The sequence below is a fragment of the Cyprinodon tularosa genome, unplaced genomic scaffold, assembly GCF_016077235.1.
Source record: "Cyprinodon tularosa strain WSP-4 unplaced genomic scaffold, ASM1607723v1 ctg494, whole genome shotgun sequence".
Lineage (NCBI taxonomy): Eukaryota > Metazoa > Chordata > Actinopteri > Cyprinodontiformes > Cyprinodontidae > Cyprinodon > Cyprinodon tularosa.
In genome coordinates this window covers 317,082-341,990 of record NW_024039223.1, presented here as the reverse complement: position 1 = coordinate 341,990, position 24,909 = coordinate 317,082, and the positions used below count along the sequence as shown (strand labels likewise).

Here is a 24,909-nt window from a genome sequence, read left to right as displayed (position 1 = left end):
GGCTCAACTTAGAGTTTAACTCGGTGAACTTCACCAGTAAGTTGAAAAATAAGTATCTTCCACTTCTTTGAAGAATCTTTGGTGTATAGTATTTAAACCATTATGTCAATAGTAAGAGATCACTGTGTTGTTTAACTTAATTCAGTTGCACCAACTCTTTTTGAAACTTGTACAAATCAAGCAGAAAAAAAAATTCCTATTATGTTCCTATTATTAGCACATTTTCTTTGAAATCTTTTTGTAAGCCACTTAAGATAAACACAGATTTTTTCTCAATCTACTTTACATATCAGGTGGAACTGGCCTTAATTTTAATTTAAAACTGATCAAATAAATGCATCAACACAGTAATATTTACAATTTACAGCTTAAATGTACACCAAACGTTTGGTGGCTTTTAGTTTTTTTCCCACCAAAACCAGTTGCTTCATCCTTGCTGTCATTCTTCCTCTGGATTTTACTGCTTTCCCAGGGGACTCATAAGCTTTTGTTAGCTTTTCTGTGTACACACATGGCCTAATTAGTTGATTAGTTCAGCTCAAGTGGCTTGTTAATTGAATAGTAATTTATGCTTGATACGTATAATGAATACCCTAATTTACTGCTTGGCGCTCATCCAAAGGTTTGTTTTTGACAGAAGGAATTCACCAAAAACGATGAATAGAAAAGGGAAAGTGACTCTGCGTGCAAATTTCGCTTTAATAGCACATGAATTAAGTCTTTATGAGAAATGGTAATGTTCATTAGCACATTTTTTCTGCAGTTATACTGTATATAATAATTATAGAAAACAGGCAACACCAGTATTGGTGAAAGGCAAATGGCGTCTAGTAACAAAAAACTTTTTGAAAGTTTTGTTCTGGTTGCTAGTTATTCTTACCTTATTATGATCGTTTATGGACTTGCCACACTGAGAGGCAATGATCATAAAACAATGTGCAAATGATGCTATAAATGCCTTTTTGAGTTGAATAAAGCTACAGATTTTTTTAGACTGATTAACTAATCCTGAAATATTTCTTTAAATTAAGTGAAGCATTTTCCACAGACAAAAGATAAAGACTAGTTATCCTTATCTGTTTTCAGTTGGTTATTAAAGTTCTTTTGGGTTGTGGATACTAAACCTTAATCTAGATCAGTTAAGAAGATTTGCTAATTGATTTGTGTTATATGTGTTTATATGTGTTGTAGCTCAGCTCTGCAAAAGAAATGAAGAAGCACTTCATTTTTTTCTTCATAAGTCGGTTTCATTTCAATTCAGTACAGTTTGTAATGAAAAATAAAAATGGAACCATGATGATTTACTTTAAGTATGAAAGAAAGACAGCTGTCACTCTGAATTAATTTTACTGGTTTTGCATTATGCTGCCAAAAAAAAAAAAAAACAGCAGTACTAATGTGCAAATAATTTTCTGTAATACATATTAATACTTCAACAACAAACATTTAAAAAGTACATAAAGTATGACAAAACCTTACTTCTTCCTAGTCATTTGAAATGTATAATTATCAAAAAAAAAAGAAAAAAAAAAAGAAAAAAAAAAAAAAGAAAACAGCCCTTGCAGAGAGTTTTTATATGGTCTAAGTCTAAATGGCTGCCAATAAAAACTTTTTGAAGTTATAGGGCTGGACATTGTATAAAAATATCTATAGATTATATTCATGTTTTAACTTCATTTGTTAAGAAATTGTCTTGTTGTAGAATCTGTGGTAAGGTTTTTTTATTGGAAGTTTGGTTTGAATTGTTCAAGCCCTCTATATGTTTATATTGTTGGATCATCAGAGGGTGTAGCTTCTTTTTACTGTGACTAACTATCTGTTCTTTCCAGACGTGTTATCTAAAATCTTTGAGCAATTAATACCTAATTAGTACATTCTAAGTGTGGAACAAATGATATAGGTATATTGCTGGTCTTAACTTATGGTGCAGCTGTAAGTTACATGCTTACAAACCATGAGGGAGTTGCATAGAACCACAGCACAAATAAGGGCGTTCATGACGACTATCATTTTGCACTCTACTACGGTAATCTGTTTTTTATAGGAAAGTGGCAAAAGTAAGCTTTTTTTTACAGGGAGGGAGGCTCACTTGCTCTTTGCCATAAGCTGAAGGTTAATTTCCCATTTCTTTCAGGGCATGGCAAATTCAAAATGTTTGAAATACATGACTGTATTTTAAATTCGATTATTGAAGAAAGGTTCTTTCTGTCCAAACAGCTGGTTTAGAGATGGTGAAGGAGTAGCTCCAAGCCTCAAGCTGTTTGGGGAAGAGCCATTCTGCATGTTTCCAAATGACATGCAGTCTTTCTCAGATTGTACAGCAATCACTTCTGAAACAGAGGACTTTTCTCCAAACAAAACATACTGATCTGCTTGAGAACCATCCAAACCCTCAGACAGAGCCAATGTTATCTCAAGGACCAATGCAGTTAGTGCAACCACGAATGCCCAGAACTCTATTGGGGAAACTAAATTTGGCTATCCATAGAAGTATGGCTCATCAGTGAAAAGCCAGACTCTCAGGAGAAGCCTAAACTCTGCATCTACAAATAGAATGTTTTAAAAAGGATATAATGTCATTTATGTCAAAAGAGAGAAATAGACTCTAAACAGTGTCGAGGACTCAGATTTCATCTTTCAAAATCACACAGCCCAGTTTAGAGCCTGTTGCTCAGTCAATGTCAAACAAATACACATACTTCTTCAGGGGTTAATAATACAATGCTTGATTGTATAGGGTTGTCTAAGATGATTGTAAACTCAAATATTTAGAATGGATTTTCAAAAGAGTCTAAAGCTTGAAACTTCCCCCTTTCTGGCTCTAAACTATGAAAGCTCTTCAGAGAAAGAGTAAAACATCTTTATAAGAATTTCAAGTTCAGTTGTGTTCTTCTAAATCTAAAATCTAAAACAAATCGAGAAATATTGCTGTGGTTATTGTGACCAAAACTGACTATTTTGGTCTTGATCCAAGAAATTGAATTGTGAAACCTCACAATTCAATTTCAATTCAAATTTTATGTAACACCAATTCACAACACGTATGATCTCAAGCCATTTTACAGTGACAATTCAATCAGACCATACCGTCAGATTGGTTAAAAGTTGTCAAAGGAAACTTAGCGGATTACATCAAGTTTTTAACTTAACTGCAGGATTCGTTCACAATGAGCCACATGTTCATCCAGGAGGAACCACATGCTGTTATTGAAAAGACCTGAGACTGAGCTTGATGTTCATCTTTCAACAGAACAACAACCTCACATAGCCAAAGCTACAATAGAGTGGCTAGGTCAAAGTCATGTGACCAAGCCACGTGTGTTGAATGATAAAATCCTAAAATAAATACAAATAGAATATCTGGCTTGTCATAAAAGTTTTAATGCTTCCACCCCGAGTTAGTAGGTTTCAAAAGATAAATAAATTAATAATTAATTTTATGACTTGGAAATATGATTTAAGTGAAATGCTGTACTAAAATTAATGACTAAGTATTATCTGAACACAAATGCACTCCCCAATTTACAGATGTTTATTTGGTTAAATATTTTTCTTTCCAGTTCATCTGCTTTTCCAGTTCACAATTATGTACATTTAGTTCAATTTAAACATTGTAATGTGTTTATGTACCATGAGAAGGTGTGAAAAATGTGAATTGATAATACTTTTGGAAGGCTCTGTAGGTGCTTTGCCCTCAAAGATTTGCATTCAAGTGGTTCCTTTCCTCAATGAGTACATCAATAGATGCCTAGACAGACTTGAACCATCAGGCCTTTTTTCAATGGCTGCTTCCGCTTCAGTGCAACATGAGTTTAAGTAAAGAGCATGATCTTTTACCACAGTTCATGAGAGGATTTAATCTTCTTTCATCATCCTCAATTATGCACAATACTTCTTACTTAAACAAATATCAATAAAAGTTGATTTCTTCACAGAAAAAAAGGGATAATGCCAAAAGCTGTTGACTTGTCCTCCATCCAGGGGCAGATTGTGGCCTTGAACCAAGCAATGACTCATCCACTGAGTCCTTGCTTGAGTAAATCTCCTACTTAATTTAAAATGTAAAACAATTAAATCCAATTCTGTGAATTCCCAGTGGGTAAAAACCATTCCATAGGCCAGTAATTTCTCCATTTGTACAAAAGAGCAGCAATCCTCTACACTGAAGGATGTCCTCATGTTGTCACGTTTGTCTTTTAGCAATAATATTGACTTTACACTCAGTTCATTTGTGCAGTTCTTCATCCATAGTGGTGGTGAAAAGAAGTTTTCTTATATATACTAAACACTTTGAATGAAATATGTTCTAAACCTTCTTGCAGCAACAGATTTTTGAGAAGTAGTTTTCATTCAAACTCTTTTTTTTCAGCGTCTTCTTTCGCAGCGTCTGTCTAAAAAAGAACAGAAAAACAAAATCAACCTGCAGTTAAAAAGAAAACCATGAGAACAATCATTTATTGTATAATCTCTTACGAATCTCCTTCAACCTCATGCAGACATGCACATGCAGCAGCATACCTTTTAGTGTTACATGCTATAACAGGCCAAACTAGAGACAGAATTTTACCTAGTAATTGACACTTTTTTTCTGTCATCGCTCACTTTCACTCAGTAGTTATCAGTTGCCCTCACCCCTTTCACTCTGTTAATGAGAAAGCAATTACCATTTGTTTTCCTCAGCCCCAGCGGCCTGGCAGCATTTCCAGCAATCTCTCTCCTCACCTGCCTCCATCCCTGCGTCCGCCTCTCTCAGTCTCTTCCAACCTTGCACCTCTTCTCCCTTTTACTGTGGCTACAGACTCGCTCTACTTCTCCATCCTCTATGCAGCCTCTCTCTTTTGCTCCTCCCACCTCTGAGCTCCAGGCTGTTCTGGGGTTTAGACGGATTACTCTCACAATGCCTGATCAATACATGTATTGATCTGCTGGCAAAATGTTTATAAAATCATTATGGGCAACAGCAGTTCAGTGGGAATGCAAGGCGGGGCCAACGTTCCATGCCATTCGCCTGTGAGAGAGCCTGCACAGACCTGATTGGGTAGCTGGCTCATGCCATGCCCGAAACAGGATTGGTACATTTTTCCTTTCTATGTTATCTTTGGTTCATGTACAACAATCCATCTTTGCTTCAACAACACTTTCTAGACTGCAAAGTTTTGATCAGTGCTTTAATATATGAGTCACTTCACTCTCACTGCCAACAAAGTAATTTCACTTGCTTCCATTGTTTAGTTAGCAGCAGGAGACTTAAACTTATTAATTCATAGCCATTGTGGATATCCTTTTTTGGTTATATATATGTAGGAAAACTTTTTGCAGCACCATATGATTATTGTCCAATGTTTCTGTTGTGACCACAACTGAAGTCTTTTAATTGCAATGTATACCTCCCCACACACACACATTGCACCACAGATGCGTTATTGTTGAGTTTTATTGAAGTTTTGTCTGTTGTTAGGCTGCCTTCTGTGCTGTCGTACAGCAATCCTGATGTGCTGCTTTACTCGGGAGGAACTTAGAGGGCAGCCAATTCAAACAGCACAACACTTCATCACTGTGAAACTAGCAGATTCATTGCTTTCTAAAGGCTTCATTATCCAAAAACATGCTTTTGCTTTTCTTCTTGATTGGCGGATTTTTGATGTATGGATGATAAATTATGAATTTATAATCTTCATTAAAAAGAGCAGATTATTGCACCACACAGCACAAGATGTTGTAATTTCTTCCAGAAACATCACTCTTGCTGAAGCAGACAAACATCTGTGAGCCATAAGGCCAGTCAGCCAGTATGACCCAGAGTCAACCTTACCACTTTGGGATTTCAAACCGCGTCTGCTCTCCTCCCTCTCTGGCACCAATCTGAGACCCAGATGTCCAGACGGTGCTTTAGACCACAAGGTCTAGTCCAGCCCATCTTCTATTAAAGAGCAATGTTGAACAAAGTATGAGAGATATTATATACCACACCTACTGCCTTAGAGTTACGTGTTTTAATTTTCATGCTTCTGATTTGACCAATGTGTAGGAAAGCATATCATTTTCACACTTGCCTAGGCAGACACATGCATTTGCAAGCACATCCAAAAAGTGTCACTCACACATTATGCTACAAAGCGGTGATTACTCTAACACGTTCAGAATCGGCCACAGACCATTCATTACCATAACATGTTGCAATGAAGTTTAATCCCTCATCATGTTGTCTGTGGTTGGAGAACGGCATGTGGCTGTTATCCTCCTCTACTCCAGATGTCTCCCAGGCTGTCTCTTCAGCGCTGCACTAGATTGAACACATGAAATTCAGTATGGCATATTTAAACATTTCCTTCCAGTTTTTTTTTTTCCCCATCCCAGATTTTCTTTTCCCTCTAAAATTATTTTGACCCTATCCATCTTTGTTTCTTGCCTTCCTCCCTGATCCCATTTTCCACCTTCTGTTCCTTCTTCCACATACCCTCCCATCTTCACAAGAGTATGTTATTTATTTCATCTGAAAGCAGAGCTCTTTGGTGCATGCTTCTCACAGAAATCAATTTCAGCTCAGACAGCATAACCAAACAAAGCACTACACTCATTTCAGCACGGGCAGAGTTGTAACCCATCTCTCTCATTTTCTCCCTCCTGCTCCTTTATTGGAAGACATTTTGTTCTCACTCTGATGCCATTATGTCAATCACTGCAGACATGTCATGATGTGTGGATGCAGCTGCTAAATGAGTCATGGCAACCAATGATCATTAGAGACTGCAGAGTTTAGATATGCGCTAATGTGTTTTTTGCATACAATTGTCACCTTTTTTCTGTATGAATATTTTAAAATTCTTTTTTTTTTTTTTCTGACATTGTGTGTTTGTGGCCCTTCATGCCAGATAGTGAGATACTCTAATATTGGTCTTTTAGAGTCCCCTCTTCCTTACAAGATATTGTCATATAGTGTAAACCAAAAGCAGAATCCTTGCACCGTACCATCAATGAGAGACAGGAGCTTCCAACTCTCCTCTGCCATCAGCCCTATTGTACCAGTCAAGACCACCAGTTAATGCAGCTGTTGGATTGGCCTCTCTCCTTGTGCTGCGTTTATTGATTTCAGTCAGACACAGAGACAGACAGAAAGAAAGAGCCTTTTCAGGAAGAAGTTAAATGGTCAAGTAGCGGGTGGAGGGTGGCTTTCACCACTTTATTGACGAGGTGGAAAAATGTCACTATTATGGAGGCCCTTGCAGCAGATAGCGAGCTGATTGGATGAGTGCCCCCAGGTCAGAGTGGAGCACATTCCCCCCGCAACCAAACGAGAGCAAATAAAAGGGCAGAGTAATCCGCTTGAATTGCAGGTGAGCTTTCTCTCCACCAGGCCTCTCTTTATGCCACATTTCTCTGGATTCATGAGTGTTTGTGAATATGGGCAGAGGCCTGATCTCTGGTGAACTTACTTCTACAAACAGCTCTGAAGGTATGGTGAGAATTCACCAAAATCTTATGTATCATATCTATCTCTGTGGGAAATGGGAAGTAGACGAAGACCATGCAACTTGTGGATGCTTTTTTTTGCAGCTCCTCAAATGCAAATGAGCTTGGAAGGACATAATGGGGCTCTATACTAAACCAACATGGATGTGTTCTTTCCAGAACTGTCTTCAAGTGATCTGATGTAGCATGCGCTGCTGCGATGCTATAGATATCTTCAAACAAACCAAGCATTCCTTACTTGATTATTTTTTCTTTTTATCTTCTTGTATCTCTTTCTTATGCCCTTATGATCCTTTAAGGCCTTACGTGGTTCTTGTGTCTACTTAGGCAAACCCACACTGACCTCGTTGTGTGCAGATTTGCATTCATGCTATCTTAGAACTTCAGTAAATCCCAGTGGGAACCAATATTCTGAAATGAAGAACATATAGATATAATTGAACCGTTATTTACAGCTTATCAAGCCTGTTACAAAAGAACGTAAACAACACTGAATGCACGGTAGAGCCAAATAAGCGTTTGAAGGCATCTTGAAGACCAATTCTCTATGAGGCCCTAAGTAAAAATTTATTTTGATATGGATTTCTGCAAATAACAGTTGGATGATCAGATCACTTGCACACCTATCATAAACTCATAGCAGCTTTGACAGTGCTGTTTACAGTCTGCTATTTGCATGCATCATCTAGTGTTACTAACAGAATAAAAAATTAGCAAGTATGCTGTTTATTTATGGTAAAAGAATCACGTAGTTTATACTTTTTGTTTAATCTGCAGTGAAAGAACAACGCATAAAAAAGATTCAATAAGTTTAAAAAATAAACTCAGCTCTATAAAAACAGACATAGTTAATTCAAATGAAGTCAATCTCTATTCAAATGAACAACTAGATATAAAGCTTGCTTTTAAATAATGGAAAAAGGATATCTGATACAAAGTAGAAAATTAAATGAAATTTAAAGTTGAACAAATAATTCTTAAAACTATGTAAGATATGTAACTATATGAAAAAGCTCTATTTAAAACACAAGCTACCTTTACCCACACATTTGATTTCATTATGTCACACTGTTCTTCCGTTGTACTTCCTAGATTTCCTCTTTGTAAAGTCATTAATGACATCAGTGTAAGAGATCCTTTGTTGTTCATGGTAATCAGCACCAGTCCACCTCACTTAACATAGAAGAACTCAGGTGGTTCTTCATTAATCTCAGCTTGAAAAAGGCTTGGATATGCAGATGCAACAATCGCAGGGAGAGAACAGGCCATCATCAGAGCTACCCAACGATTTGGTTTAAACACAGATCTAATTTTCAGTGAGGTAAGTGGATAAATTAAGTCATTTGTGATTTGGTATAAAAACAAGCACATCAAGTTTTTAGTCGATAAAACCAGCATCCAATAACCGAGCTGAAAAAAGAGGCTTTTGAAGAAATTTGATTTTAATACCTTCTCTACATCAGTGCAGCTTACAGTCAAAATGGTGTAAGATTTTAAATAATTGGTAAGGATCACTAAGTAGAAAACCTTCTACCATTTAGTTTTTTAATATACTGATAATATTTTAGCCCAAATAATAGGTTAACTAAATTATTCAATACTTGAATTACTTAAACTGAACCAGGCACGTGCAGAGGGGGGGGGCTAAGGGGGCTTGAGCACCTGCCCCTTTTGCTCCATGATCCCAATGTGCCCTTTTGGTCCTGTTGTTTTTTTTTTTTTTTTTTTTTTTTTTTTTTTTTTATTTGACACATGTACTGAAATTATTATTATTATCTTTTTTTGGCAAGAAAAACAATACAATAAGCCCTCCGGTCACATTGTTACCTTTGACCTTTTGCCGGTGACGACGCACTTGCCTCTCGCATAGTCAGATAAGGCGGCTAACTGCGGAGCTAAAGGTAGCGAACATTTCACATTACACTGTGGCCGCTGCTCATTTGGCCGTAAGCAAGATCAACCATGATCGGACGGATGGCTATGTCTTCAGTCTGCACCGCCTCTCCAATGTCAACCTGAATAGAGATGTAAGTGAAACCAAATGAGCCCCATGGATGATGCAGTATTGTTTGATCTAAAACACTGTTTACTCTGTGCTTTTAGTCTTTTACATTAGCTACGTTTACATGGTCACAACTAATCGGATTGAAGGCCTGATCAGATCAAAAATGTTTCATGTAAACATGTCAGACTGAAGATTCTAATCCGATTCGGTCCGATCGGATCTAAATTTAATTCCGAATGAGAGAGGTGGTTTTTGCCGATCACCATTCTGATTGGCGTCCATGTAAACACCCATTCGGATCTTAAGAGTAAAATAATCTTCACTGCGCATGTGTGCGACGTCAGCGTGACGTTTTTCCGCCTTGTCAACAACAGGAAACCACCAGTCGCTCTCGCTCTTGTTGTGAACAACATGGCGGGGGGAGTCTAGGATCGCTGACTTATACACTCAAGTTCATTTAAAGCTGCAGGAAGCAGGAATTTATCCTCCTCCTCTTCCTCTTTTCTCTCTCCACAGCCCACACTGCAAAAACAATCCAGAAATAAGTAAAAAATGGCTTAAATTAAGTATATTTAGCCTTAATTTGAGCAGGTAAATAAGATGATTTGCCAATGGAATGAGTATTTTCACTCTTAAAATAAGATAGTTAGATAATATTTACTTGAAATAAGACGATAAAATAGTTTTTTCTTATTTTAAAAGGAAATTGTCTTGTTCCATTGGCAAAGTGTCTTACTTACCTCCTCAAATCAAGGAAAAACACACTTATTTTAAGAAAAAATAACTTATTGAGATTTATATTTTTTGCAGTGCACTCGCTCTCCCACGCCGGTTCAATCGCTCATTCTCTACATTTTCTCTCGTACATTTCGCTGCCAAGCGCTTTTTTCCTCCTCTCTCCGTTTTTCTTTCCGCTCGCTCCGAGCGCATCGTTTGTCAGGCCTCCCAAAAACCAGACGCAGACAGAACTGCCAAGTTTGGCAGGAAGTTCTGCGCATGCTTAAAAGATTTAATCTGATCCAACGCTTGGTACATGTATACACACGTCATGATCGGATCATTTCATTTAGTGTCCATGTAAACGGAGATTTTGAATTTCCGATCAACCAAGGTTTGGATCGGACCGGGGACATTTTGCGCATGTAAACGTAGCTATTGAAAATTATGTTTTTTAATTCACAAAAAACTGTTCTGTAATGATTACAGAACAGTTTTTTTGTGAATTAAAAAACATAATTTTTGGTGAAAATACTGGAGTAGGCTTGCTCCTTGTCAGACAACGGAAAACTTTGAACGTTGTATAATTTCTCTACTTTAGCAAAGAGTAGCGGCTTAAACGGAGGAAAGTATAGGACGCGGCGCGCCTTTCTCTGAAGAACTACTGAGCGGGAGGAGACAGCCAGGTGAGGAAAAGCTGTTCTTATCTATCGATTCAGTATTTTTATCATACAGACATTAGGCTGTTGTTCTTGTGTTTCCCTTAGCTATGATTGTATGTCTCACAATTTTGTAATTTATCATTGTTCATTAAACTCTGAAAGCTATGTGACTTTGTTAATATTCTGTCCTAAAATGCGATAAGATGTGCCCTTTTTTTTTTTTTTTGAGCACCTGCCCCTTTAGTGGTCTCTGCACGGCCCTGAACTGAACATCTACCTGTTGATATTTGCTTATTTTCACTCAGCTAAAAATGGTGAATCCATCAGTATTTTTGCAAGATGTGCCGGTAGATTTGGGTAACAGCAGGGATCTAATTTTCTAATAATCTAGTTAATCAATATTCAGAGTTAGTTTGACTAGCTTAATGTGATCCCATATAAATATGGGTAAGATGTAAGAGAGTTACTTTTTTTTTCTCTTTTAGGAAGTAATTATTGAGGTTGGTGAACAATCTGAAAAAAATCTCTCTGTATTGGAGATGGTACAGTTTAAAAGATTAATGTTGCACAAGAGCTGTGGTCAAGCAGAAAGATGGTGGAATCGGAACACGCTTTCTAATAGGAGGGGAGGAGAGAGAGAGTTGTTGCTGCAGGCAGGCACTTCAAAACTCTAAATCAGGAACATGATTTAAGAGCTTCCAAATAGAATATGTATGAATGATGTGCATTGTTTTTACAACTTTTTAAAGTTGGAGAGAAAGCAATATTTGCTCAAATACTGGAAGACCCACAGCAAAATCTATTTTTCACTAGCAAGCAGGTGAATCATCTTTTGATTTCCTCAAAACGGGAAAAAAAGAGTACTAAGCAGAAAAGATAAAAGCAAATAATTTGATAGGAAATATACAAAGCAAGAAATGTTGTGCAGGATATAAAAATTGAATTAGAGTGACTTGTGAGTCTGCAAGTCTTTAACAGAGATGCAGTTGTGCGTCCTGACAAACGGTTCAAATACAAGCCACCGTGCCTGCTGACGTCAATCAGTCTAATTAGCCCAGCATATCCTCTGTTTGGCCCCGCCTAGAAGCACAAGACAGACCTCTGGAAAGGTCAGCATGCCACAGCAGAGACAGAGCTGTGCTTAAACAGAGGCAAAATGGTTTCTTCTCCAAATTGATTCCAGTTCAAATCAGACAAGACTATATTGTGAGCCACTTAAATACTTAATGGAAAGGCAGCAGTCACTATTAAGGGGGCTTTTAAAACAAGACATTAACAAACAAAAACTGCTCTGGTGACATCTGGACCTGGGCCCAAAGAGCAGCTTGTCACATGTAGGATCTGCCCATCTTTATCTTCATCTCTTTCTGGTGCCTTTCCTCTCTGCTGTGTCAATGGTATCTTCTGCTCTGCTTTAGACCGAGTGTATGTCCACATGTTGAGAGACAGACTCAGATGAACAGATGAAAATTCATCATAACCCCCCTGACACACAAAGTCTTCTCTTGAGTTGACACAAAAGTCTGTGAAATAAATATTTTCTCTTTGTTCTCTCAAAGTAAACCAAGTACCATTAACACTGGACCCCTGGGGCATAATATCTGTTTCAAGACCAAATTTCTTTTTTAAAACAATAGGCATGTCACAGTCATGTACACATAGAGGGAAACGTCTCAGTTTGCCAACACCCACACGCCGGCATCTGCATAGTGCGCATTCACCACCTCCTTTTTGCTGAATGCATAATATATGTAATGAAATAATGTTTCCAGTGGGGATGGTTTTGGCTGGGGGATGGAGATGTGTGGTGAATATCAATTTGCCTACCCCCAGACTCCCCGGTTCAATTGGCATGATGGTAGGGGGTAAATGAATATGTGAAAGTCGGAGAAGCTTTATCCCTCTGCCCAAAGCAACAGTGGATGGAGGCGAGTTCCTCTACAGGCTCTCTCCAAATTTCTAAACCAAAGATTTTCAGAGTTAAAACTGATGTTGTTTTCCTGTGATTAAGTTGTTTCTTAAAAGAAACTGTTTACACTTTACTACAATATGACAACTACTTTTTTATGGCATATAGAAGAAGCCTGACATGTATTAGTAGGAATGCATGCAACAGCTTCTTGGCAAAATATTCAATTATTTTCAAATTACAAAGCCTAAAATATAATGTATTATATCTGCAAACAGTTTTAAAGTGAATAGTGGTCGCATACTAAAAAAAAAAAGTGTCAAGCATTGATCCCCTTTACTTTAATGCCCTGCACAAAATGTAAATGAAAAATTAAAGGAAGGTCAGCTGTAGGTATTTTAATTATAATGTAATCACATTTTATCCTTGAAGAACTAAGAGGTCTGTCAGATAACATTAGTGGAGTATCGGTTTAAAGACAAATAACCATAGGAAAAGGTTTAGGGGCAAAATCGAATATTTATTTTCCAATTAAATCAAATCTTACATTGTCTTAGTTTTGTCTTAACGCAGGACAATTTCTGGTGTGTTTTGAAGGCTAGTAAAGCGTTCATGCACCCAGAATGAAAGTTGATTCCAGAGAAGAATGGCCTTCGTATGTAGTGGAAAGAATTTGTGCTAAATTCCTGATTTCCCTGGGCTCCAATGTTTTGATGATTATAAAGGAAAAATTTTAGATGTTAAAAAAGGAACCCTAAAACTATAAAGGAGCATAGCAAGCAGGTCAGGAATTAAGTTAAGTTATTAAGATAAAAAAAATAAATATCCTAAAAGTGGAAGATCTAATTAATTACTATTGAATACATTATATGAAACATCACCAGGAACATGCAGCAAGACATGTAGCCAAGGAACCTATGGTAACTCTGAAGGAGCTGCAGAGATCAATAGCTCCAGTGGTTAATCCATTAGTGCTTTGAATGTCAGTCATGCACTTCACAGCTTTGACCGTTATAGAAGGTGGTAAGAAGCAAAGCTATTCAATCAATTAATCTTCAATCAATTCTTTACTTAAGAAACTGTTTGCTCCATATAAAGACAAAGACAATGACGAAGCATAAAAAAACGTCAAGCAAAGGCAATAATATGTCCTGTTCAGAGTTACAACAACCCATTTAGTATGACAAGGAGAACATTAAAAGCATATTGTCAAATGATACCAAAGTCTGTTGTATTGGTCTATATGAAAACCCGTATGTGTTCTTCACAGTGAAAAGGTGGTGGTGGCAGTATCATACTTTATTCTGCATATCTCTGTCATAACAAATGATTGACTTTTGTCTTTTTTTAACAGCTTTAAGCAGTCTGGTCATTCTCCTCTAACCTCTGGCATTAACAAGACAGTTTCACCCACAGAACTGCCACTTGCTGGATATTTTTTCTTTTGCAGACCATTCTCTGTATACTCTAGATATGGTTGTGCGTGAGAATCAGCAGTTTCTGAAACACTCAGACTAGCCCATTTGGCAGCAACCATGCCACATTCAAAGTCACTTAAATAAACTTTACTCCCCATTTTGATGCTTGGTTTGAACTTCAGCAGATAATCTTGATCATTGCTACACCCTTAATGCATTGAGTTGCTGCCAGGTGATTGGTTAATTAGACAAATGCATCAATTTTAAGTAGTACAGGTCCATCTAATAGTAATTGCCATATTTTAGCTAACAGAATATAAATAGTTTTTAACAAACTACCTCTTGCTCTAAACCAGGGAAGTCAAACTCAGGTTCTCAGGAGCCAGTGTCCTACAACTTTAAAAAATGTCTCTGATCCAACTCAACTGATTCAAACTGCTGAATGATCTCCTCAATAGGGAGCAAAGTTCTCCAGAGTTCTGCTTATGAACCAGTTATTTAATTAAACTGTGGTAAAGCAGAGACACAACTAAACTTTGCAGGACACCCACCACTGATGACAGGAGTTTGACACTTGTGCTCTAAACATTCCAGAATAAGTGTTTTAGGAGTATTTAGTTCACATTGGGGCAGCCAAGGCAGAGGCATCACATTCAGGGTTATGGTTAGGGCTAGGGTTAAATTAACCCATCCAGGGCTGTGGGATTCTGGTGCAGCAGCACACCAGGTAGATGGGGCAGCAGATCTTCTTATGAAGCTTCCCCATTAAAGGTCACTACTAGGTGAAGTGACAGCAGCTGCAGTTCCCTCAAAGTTTGCCAGCACTGTGCCAATTTTTTAACATTTTATTGCATTTCGTTGTTGGTACATTTTCCATAGCAATGAAACTAAACACATTAGCTTATAGCAGCACCAGCAATTGTGTACCCATTTGTTTAAATCACGACACGACCAAACCAATAAGTTTTTTGATGGAAAAGCTTGCTCGCTCTTTGGAAAATGACACTGCTGCTATGCATTAAAAAAAAAACAAAAAAAACAGTCACATTTTGTTTGTATATTTCAAAATTTATTTAGATTTTTAAAAAAATTTTAAAAAATCAAAGTAGGTAGGGGCGCTGCCCCACCGGCTTTACTGGTTCCTCAGTCCTTGATCCAGGGCTATAATGGAAGAGCTTAGATGAAAGCAGATTCAAGTCTTATAATGACCCATTAAACTCCAGACCTTAGTCCATCTGCGAGTCTTTATGTGAAAGCTAAAGCTTGCCCTGTGTCTGCATTATATGGCCTGAATAGAATACGCCACACTTTTTAGATTTTTTCGTGATCAAACTTTTCAAAAGGCATGTACACTTTCTCTTCTCTTTACGCTATTATGCAATCACTGTAACATAATACTTCGATAACAAGTAAGGTACATTCTGCAAAATGAATAAATATTTTTTCAAGACACTGTATATTACTAAATGCTTTGTAAAGAAGTTAAGAACTGTTTCAGACAGTAAATTCCATATCTCAATAAAAATCTGTTAGTGGTAAAACGACCCACACCTTACATTGACAGACCCCAGTGTGCTCATCTGTTCCATTTGCCTGACGAAAAATACTGCAGCTTTCCGTCAGCTAAGGCTTTGATGTTTTAAACATTACCATTAATAATATTTTCAGCATCAGAATTAATTGCCCCTCTACTGTGTCCTGGTCTCTACATCCTAAGTCGAGGCATGCATAAATCAAGCCTAACAACCTTTGTCTTGAAATGTTGAGGTCAGGAATTTGGAATGATACCAAACTTTTACATGCCTGTAAAGATCTGTCAGGAGCTTTAGGGAACTAAGCAGTCATGTTGCAAATTGTATTTGGCGAGTCTATTGTGCATTGAAATATCTGCTATTTATTGATCCTATGTTACCCAGTAAAACAAGCGTGGAAGAGGTTTTTTTAGGAATTTATTTTCATTACTACAATTTTATCAATATCTGGCCAAAATCTGAGGAAACAGTGTTGCTAAATCCAGAATGCTTTGGCCTAAAAATCTGCTCCACATTGTGGGGCTGTCAAAGCTTTTTTTCTGGGATGCCGTTCAAAGTTGTACGTGGCAACATTTAAATGACTTTGAATCAGTCGTCGTAGAGGTATTCTTGTGACTTCCAGATGTTCTGTTATCTATAATTCCCAGCTGTGTTCTGGGGAGCTTAAATTAGCCGGAAAGTTCCTGTTCAAGTTCTGTTACACTCATCAGGCTTTAGGAGATGTAATTACTGCCTTTTTGAGTTCATGTTGCTTAGCAACTCTCTCCTAAATAAACACACACATAAAAATCTCTTCCATATTCATTTAGCCACACGTCTTATACACCAAACACCTCCTCAAGAGTGGCTTTGGCTGTGTCCATGCTGTGGGGGCCCTGTAATCTGAAGACAGAGTGAGGAATGTGTGAAGCATCCAAGGAAACATGAACTGCTTTTTTCCCACAAGTATGAAAAAATAGAGGTTATGGCTGTGGAATCTTTCTGACGCAATCGGTTAGTGGGATGGCCTTGGTACATTTGGGACTTGGATGGAGGGCTTAGGCCAGTGTGTTGTTAAAGTCTAAGAACTTAAAGATCTACTGTAAACAGGTTAAGCAGGATAGCTGCTGACAAAGGTGAAAATCAAAGGAGCAATACTGGATGAAAACAATGCTTAAAATGCTGGTTGGCCCCAACTGGAAGAACTCTATTGTTCCTGCTTATTTCATGATTTGCAACAGACACATGTGGAGTACCAAATTAAGTGTGTGTTGGTCAAACAATCATTAAAAACACAGACACCAGGGTGGCTATTGCAAAGCTCTAAGTGGGAGCAAAGAGCTATACAGGAGAAAGCATCACTGAAGAGGCCCCAAGGGCTCTTCTTAGAGACCCAAATGATTACCACTCTTCTGCTGGCTGTGCGATTCCTTATGCATTAGACAGAAGATGAAATTCCCAAACACAGAAACGGAGCAAACTTCAATGGGTCCGTTACTTTCCTGATCTAATTATGCTGCCCCCATAATCACTGTTATATTCATCACAGTGGTGCGTATTTATAGGGTCTGTTTTCATCATACTCCAATCTCCCTCTGGAATTCCCAAGCAGGAAGACAAAGCATGAAATGGAGTATATATAAGGAAATGCCCTCATATTTTTCAGTGATAAAGATGCCATTAGGGTGAGACTGTCTCTTTCATTATTTTCTGAATTTTTCATATAGTACAATGCAGATAAGATCCATTCTGCTTGGTTTTAATCTTAAGCTTCTCAAGGTCTTGGTCTCAGCTAAGTCTTTTAGCAGGCACTGAGCCATAACCTCCAGATGAAACCAAATGTTTACATACATTGTATAAAAAGACGTACCGATGCCAGAAAATGCCATGTTTATAAGTTCAAATATTTTGGTGAAATTAAATACATCATAAGAGATTGTCCTGTTCAGGAAGGAATCTGCTTGTAACACGAGAAATGAATATGATTTAAAAACTGCATGATCTATGTATCCAGCCAAAACAAAACCTTGTGAAGAAACGGGCAGAAGAGTTGTTAATAAAGCGAAGAGTGTATTAAGAGAGAGTTATTATCATGAGTCAAAAAGTCAAATTAAATACCATGAAAAAATTGGATGATTGTATAGAAAGTCGCAGCTTTCTGCTTAAGCTTTCCATTTAATAGCACCACGATGGCTGTCTATTGTTGGATTCAAGGTTCTACAAGAATACAGAAAACTGTGAATTATAAATGTGAGCAAACTCCACCTAAGCACCAGGCGTAGATAAGAATATCTGGCTAATATTGAGAAAAAACACAAGAAATCAAATATGGAACAAATACTTATCACTGAATAAACAGCAAGGACAACTCCAAATGTTTGAAAAAGAGGGTGTAGCTTTAAAAATGTTTAATAACAAATGAATGAGTCAATGAATAAATGAAGGAAAAAGTTAACTTTACAAAATCCAGTAAAAATTACAAATTAACCTCATACAAACATTATGTATAATTAAGGATATAATTAATGCTATATGTAGTTTTAAGGCAAATTTAGGTATTATGTCTACTAAGGGGTATGAAGAAGTGACACAAAATAAATGCAAAGCTACATCCACTGAAACAATGGAAAGCAGAAAAAAAGCCTAATTATTACATCTGTTCTCAAAAATCTCTGTTGTAATTCAGTATTTAACATCAAGACAATTAATGAAGATTATATGTGCATATAAGACATATAATTGAATATCAGTGACATTGGTAGGAGAAACATAATTGTTTACTTGTTATCCATTTTGTATTTGTCCAGTTAGTATGGATCTTTACTAGGAACAGTTGGGGCTGAACAGTTTCGCCAGAAATCAAAATACCAAGTTTTTAACTACTATGGATTATGATTTTTGTTTTTTCTTATTCAAGAAACACATGTATATGTTTTACATCACGGTGTCGTGGTTTAATGACTGAAAGCTTGCTTGTCCTGAGTCCATTGTTGTTGGACTTTGCTCTTACTGTTGTGTGGAAAAGTGCTCACTTTAACTTACATGATTGGATCTGCATGCTTGCTGAAACTCTCTGTTCTTTTCTGTCATTGCAAATCCACTTTAAGCGTATAACAAACAGCTAAAAAGCTGGATTGAGAAAATTAGTGTCTTACTCTTGCTAAATGGAATGTGAACAAAATTGAGTGCCCCTGCAATTTAAAAAAATGTGTTTTGTTAAATTGTATCTAGATTACAAATACAACTAAATACTCTAGTAACAGTTGAGAGAAGAGAAGGGGATGCTTGGAGGGCTTATGGCCCCCCACCTAAAACACCACCAGTGTTGATGATTACTGGTTCAGATTTTTTATATTTGTGTTCTGAAGTCGGATCAAAAGACAGCATCAATTCCTGCTCTGTGCACTCATGCCTGTCAAAGTGTCCCTGGATCTGCACAACAGGTTTTGTGGAAAAAGGAATTCATAGAACCTGCAGCAACATTTTCTTACGATTTGATTGGTCAGATGACAAACTGCGTAGTACTCAAGCTGCTGGATAAGCACTATCTACAAGTGACGGGAAAGTCTGAACAAAATTATCCGCTTTATTTACCCACTCCGCCATAACCTGACAGTGAATCAAAAGAAAAAACAAACCTTAAAAAAATATATTTGGAACATGCAGCCCCGTGACTTCAACTATGTGCAGAGGAAGGCTGGCAGCCTTGGACTGTTTTCCTGCCTCATCATTACCTGAACAGGACAGCAACAGGGTACATCCCCTATTTCAGAGCATCCACCGAGCCCGACAGAGAAAAGCCTAGCAAGTGTGTGTATGCAAAACAAAACAACGACAAGAAAAAAAAAAACAAGTAGAAGCAACATAACCCAGGCTGAGCTTAGCACTAAAACCTGAATGCTGACAGCACAGTAGGCCGATTTAAATCTACAGCTAATCACTGATATAGTCAACCTGCAAGAGATGAGACAGGTTTAAGCAGCACCACTGTCATCATAAGGTACAGACGGCAAAGAGACTTTCATCTGTTTCATCAAGACATTGAATTTCATTGTTTTTCATTATTTTGTTTTGTGGCTGCCATTTTGTTCCCCCCTTGTGTGACATTAGTTTTGCTAAACCAGCATTTAATTTCCCTAATGTGTGAGTTCATGAGGTCAGTTTGTTTTATATTTTGTTTAAAGTCTTGTTAGTTGTGATCTTCTATCTAGATATTAATTTGACCTTTATAATGCCCAGCCTGTTCATTTAGTGTTTGTTAATATTTTTTTTTTCATATTTTGGGGGTAAATAAATAAAATATCTTTTAAACCATTTCTTGATCCCTGACAATTGCCAACATAAATTCTGCCTTTCTTATTTTTCTCTCTCTAAATTCATCTTCACTTGCTCGTTCCTTGTCCAAAAGAACCCGCTGCCTCCTGTTTTTTGCCCCCACCGTGTCGCTCCCAGTATTTGGATATATATATTTAACACCCACATGTGGTGCCTGGTAGAAGTGCCTTGGGAATGGAAAGGAAAACAAGCATGCCCTCTGTCCTGGCCCTTTAGAGCTGGCCTGCTATAAATACCTCCGGGTGGCGCGCCATGTTCAGCACCAGTGGCATGGGAACTTCTCCCCCTGCTCTGCTTGACCACTCATGTCTTGTCTGGGAAGATTGGAGAGCTTTAGCCAACAGGCTGGCCTGAAGGGCGGGTGGGTTAGAAGGTGTGTGTAATGTCTTCAGTACAGAAAATAGGAAAACAGAGAAAGCAAGGCTTTGCATTGCATTTATGGTCCTTTAGGTTGCTGTCTGTTCCTTATTGGTGCATCCCTGTGTCTTTCTGCTCTCTCTTCCTGCCATCTTCCTTTGCAAAAGCCTTCATATATACTGCATTTATTCTGTTTTGCTTTATAAAAATTGTAAGAATATGAGCTTTTCAAGGCACAGACAAACATTGACAAGCTGTAGTAAAGCATTCATTTTACTCCTCCAAAAATTAATTTGGACTTTTCAAAGGTTTGTTCATCACAATGCACAACAGACTTAACTCATAATCTAAGAATTTGAGGTAATAGTTTAAAACTGTCAGACTAAACAGATTTCCTGACTGTTCCACCTCTATGTAGTGAAGAGTTGTACCTGCAAAAATGTACAGAGGAAAACTGAGTAAATTATTACATCTTTTGAGAATTTATTTTAAGCCCAAGAAAGTTAGGAGGCTTGAATTTTACATTCTTTTTTGGTATTTTCTCATCTAAAAATCGTATTACAACCCTTAAGTATATTATGTACAAGAAACAATATCCCTATGAACTGTATCTTCTAAATTCGTTCAAATATACTTTTTATGTTTGCATACATATTGTGTTTTTTATCTGTTCATTTACCAAACTGTAACTGTGCAGAATGTATCAGCTATCCCTCCCCCCAAAACCTCCCACCATCCTAGATCTGTCCCTTTTTCTCTCTCCTCCTCCTAATGCGGCACATTTTTCTCCTTCCCTTGCCCCTACAAGTCATACTTGTTGTTTTTTTGTACAAGGTCCTTTAATTAAGTTTGACATAAGCACAGGGATTAAATATGCGGTCGAGCCAGGAGAGAAAGGCGCTCTGTTACAATTTCAAGGCCAGCTGTAAAATGGAACCAGATTGCAACACTTGGAGCTGGAAAGTTTGTGGAAGGAGGTTTCGACCACAGCCAAGAGACTACTGACTGTCCAGCCAAAAACACTAATATTAAAGCTCCTTAGGCAGAAAACTAAACTAAATCAGATCCAATGATTATTTCTTTTTCTGCACTACACTACCATTGCCTTGAGAAATGTGTTAAAAGTTTTCTGTCCGGCCAGATGAGTGATTAACCTACATGTCCAAGCTCCACTGCCAAAAGCTGTCTTGAAAGTATATTTAGCTGCACATTTATGGTCTATGGGTTTAATGTATTATTTCCGTCTGGAAACAACTCCTAATTTGTCTGCTAGATTGTACATAGTTATCCCAACCTGTAAACAAAATCATTTGAACAAAAACAGATGTCTTTATTTAAAGTCACAGCTTTTACTTTTAAATAGGAAAATAAAGTATTTTCACAAATGAGAATAAGACTTTATTCTTTTCCATCAACTACTTCATGAGTCTTGCCTGAGATTTTAATTGTATAATTTACAGGATTATTCACTGTCATTGCAATAATTGTACTATATTAAAAAAATAAGTAAATATTTTTTCTTTAAGTAAACAATCTGCTTTTTTCAACCCTTAAAGGGTACATTTATTTTGCGATCCACCATTGTCCCTTCTACAAAAAAAATTAACATAAATGTATGCCAACTTGTGTCTTTTCATTAATTTCTTTTACAGATGCCAGATTGCTGTACTTTAAAGATCTTCCTGACTTTCCTGGTTTCTACCCACTTAAGAAATATGACTAAATGCATAAAAAATAAACAACCGAACAAAAAAACGTTAAAAACATTTTTGGTTTATGAGATGTCTTTGGTATGGAAACCAGGGATGGAGCTCTAGAGACCAAGATCGGTCTGGACTTTTCTTTGAGGAAGTGTTGGCCTAGTGGTTAGAGCAGTCCGCTTGTGCTCTGAGAAGGTTGCAAGTACCCGGTTCAATCCCCACAGCCTGCATTCTGGGTTCCTAAGCAAGACCCTTAACCCCACACTGCTCCCTTGGTGCTGCACAGTGGCAGCCCACTGCTCCCCAAGGGGATGGGTTAAAGGTAGAGAGCTAATTTCTCCAGTGTGAGATCAATAAAGTTCTTGTTTTTCCATTCTTGGGCTTGGTCGTGGATCTTTAAGTCTCGGTCTTGATCTCATTTTGTCAGACATAGACAAATAGTTTTTTTTAGGTTATTTCGACATTTTGTATTTTTTTGAAAGGAAAAAATAATAATACAAAATGCATGTGAATTAAGTTTTGATCAATTGCTGTAAAAAGGGGAACATCCATCTGCAGTCTTGCTTTCATTTAGAACAATCCTGATGTCTCCCCTCCCAACATGTCTTTGGTTTTAAAAATTATTACAGCTGTTTTTTTTTTTAAACCACTAACAGTTTGAAGAAATTCTTCCCATCTTCAGGTTTTATCATATGTGAAGTAAGCAGGATGACCTCTAGTCATGACATGAAGGGAAAGTAAGTGGCTAATTAACTTCAACCTTTGGTCAAATGTGAAAAAGTACCATAGGCTAGTAAGTGTTCAATCCTTATTTCACCAAGTAGGAGGGATACAGCTACATAAAAAAATTCTATTCTATTCACCCAATGCAATCCATGATATCTTCAGTTCTTTATATATATATATATATATATATATATATATATATATATATATATATATATATTAACTTGTATATTCTTTCAGTTTTACTCTTTGAAACTAGTAAAAAGTTTCAGTGGGTTTATGCTTGTGACTTTTTCTCAGCTTGAAAATCCACGTTTTTTCATGTTCAGATGTTAATCAAGAATGTCCTGAGAAATGTTTTCCGTTCATCTTACCTTATATTATATGGAGCCTGTAAGTACCATTTCCTGTAAGACAGTCCCCATCACAATGTTACCACCTGCAAACTTCATTATTGGCACATCCATCCATCTACACTTGCTTACTCTGTCAGGGTTACAGTGGGGCCAGTACCTATCTCTTGCAGTCTATGGGAGAGAGACTGGGTACATCCTGGACAGGTTGCCAGTCTGTCGTAGAATTTTGGGAGAGGGTTTTGAATTATATACAGAACCATTCTTCCACAAAACATGATGGTTTTGAATGACCTCCAAGGTTGAACTTTGGTCTCATCTCACCAGTCTGTTTTCTCTTTATTTTGCTTGCTTGTCCAGGTCCTCTGCAATGAGCTTTAAACATACCATCAGTACATTTTGCCATAGTAAGACATATTTACAAATGATTCTTGGCTTTTACTAGTTATATCACTGCATATAACACTTTTGCAATCGGGGAACCTTTTTATTGGCCATGTGTTTATTTTAAACAAGCTAATATCGACACAGCATTTTGAAATACTTATAAATAGTTACAGCTTTCAGCTGGCTTCTTAATTTCTGTACATCAAGCTCTTCATCTTATATATATATATATATATATATATATATATATATATATATATATATATTTTTTTTTTTTTTTTTTTTTAGGATTAAAAATGAATAAAGAAGAATAACAAAAAATACACGACGTGGCCAAATCTAGCACTCTATATTAACTTAGCAAATCCTATTCTTAAAATATACACAGAATAAATTTTTTGTGTATACAAAATTAATTGTTAATTAATTTAGATGCTAAATCTTTAACATAAAATTAACACCTGCTGAACTTAGAGGCAGTTTTTGAATTTTATTCCTAAGACATATGAAATAATATATTTAGCTTGTAAATAGTGGTCTATACAGGGAGAGTATAACTATGGCCTCTCATTTATATCTGTATTTAAATTTTTATCGTTTTTTCACTTGTAAGATTCTATTTTTATATCAAAAATAAAACCTTATAATCAAGCCTATAGTATAATATCCTTTCTTCATCCTGCTGATCTGCAGAGGAGGCAGCACTTCTGGGAGGGGCAGTGCTTTGTTACTCCACCTTTCTCTCTGGCATCTCATTAGAAGAATACACAGTTAATTTATGATAAAACATTTTGTCAGATTTTAATATGTTTCCAAAATCTTAGTATGCTTTCATTGGCATCAGTCTTCAATTTATGACATGCACAAAGTGATCACAGTGCATTAGTGAAAACACATTCCACATGCTATCTCTCAATCATTGACACCAAATATAGGAATATAGGCTAAGATCAGCCCCAAGTGCACCAAGCGTGTCAATAGGATTCTTCTGTTCTGAACTCTGCGAGGTCTCACATGAAAGTTTGCATTCTTAAATAACTCTAGAAAAAGGCTTTATTCTTAATGAGTCTGAACAGCAAATCTCTCATCTGCAGCAAAAAGGATTAGGAATGCAGGGGGGGAAAAAAACAGAGGGACCAACGTTCCACTTTGATGAATTGTATTTAGAAAATCCCTGGGCATAAAGTTTCCCCAGTGAACAAAGCGTAAGGCGAGAAAGGATGCTTTTTTAAACAACACAATTTATCGCTGAAAAACAGAACATGCATTTAAGTTAAAACACAAAAGCGGAGCTGATTTCTCTCCTCTGCCAATGATAAAAGTGACTAACTCCTTTTTCTTCAATCTGCTTTCCTACTT

The 24,909-nt window shown here is 37.0% G+C and overlaps 1 protein-coding gene and 2 long non-coding RNA genes across 3 annotated transcripts in view; 1 reads left to right on the top strand and 2 right to left on the bottom strand.

The window, feature by feature from the left end:
* The window catches only part of zfhx3 (zinc finger homeobox 3), a 237,105-nt gene that overhangs the window by 48,553 nt on the left and 163,643 nt on the right, over window positions 1-24,909 (top strand). The window lies entirely within an intron of this gene.
* On the bottom strand, window positions 1,809-5,145 carry LOC119794831. Its single transcript, XR_005282263.1, has 2 exons — window positions 4,665-5,145; window positions 1,809-4,391 (listed from the first exon to the last, which is right to left on the bottom strand). It is a non-coding gene; the product is annotated as an uncharacterized LOC119794831 (long non-coding RNA).
* The window catches only part of LOC119794832, a 47,683-nt gene continuing 28,270 nt past the window's right edge, over window positions 5,497-24,909 (bottom strand). The window contains exons 2-3 of the long non-coding RNA XR_005282264.1: window positions 6,166-6,283; window positions 5,497-5,920 (exon numbers count right to left, since the gene is read on the bottom strand). This is a non-coding gene — a long non-coding RNA (uncharacterized LOC119794832). The remainder of the gene's footprint in view (window positions 5,921-6,165; window positions 6,284-24,909) is intronic.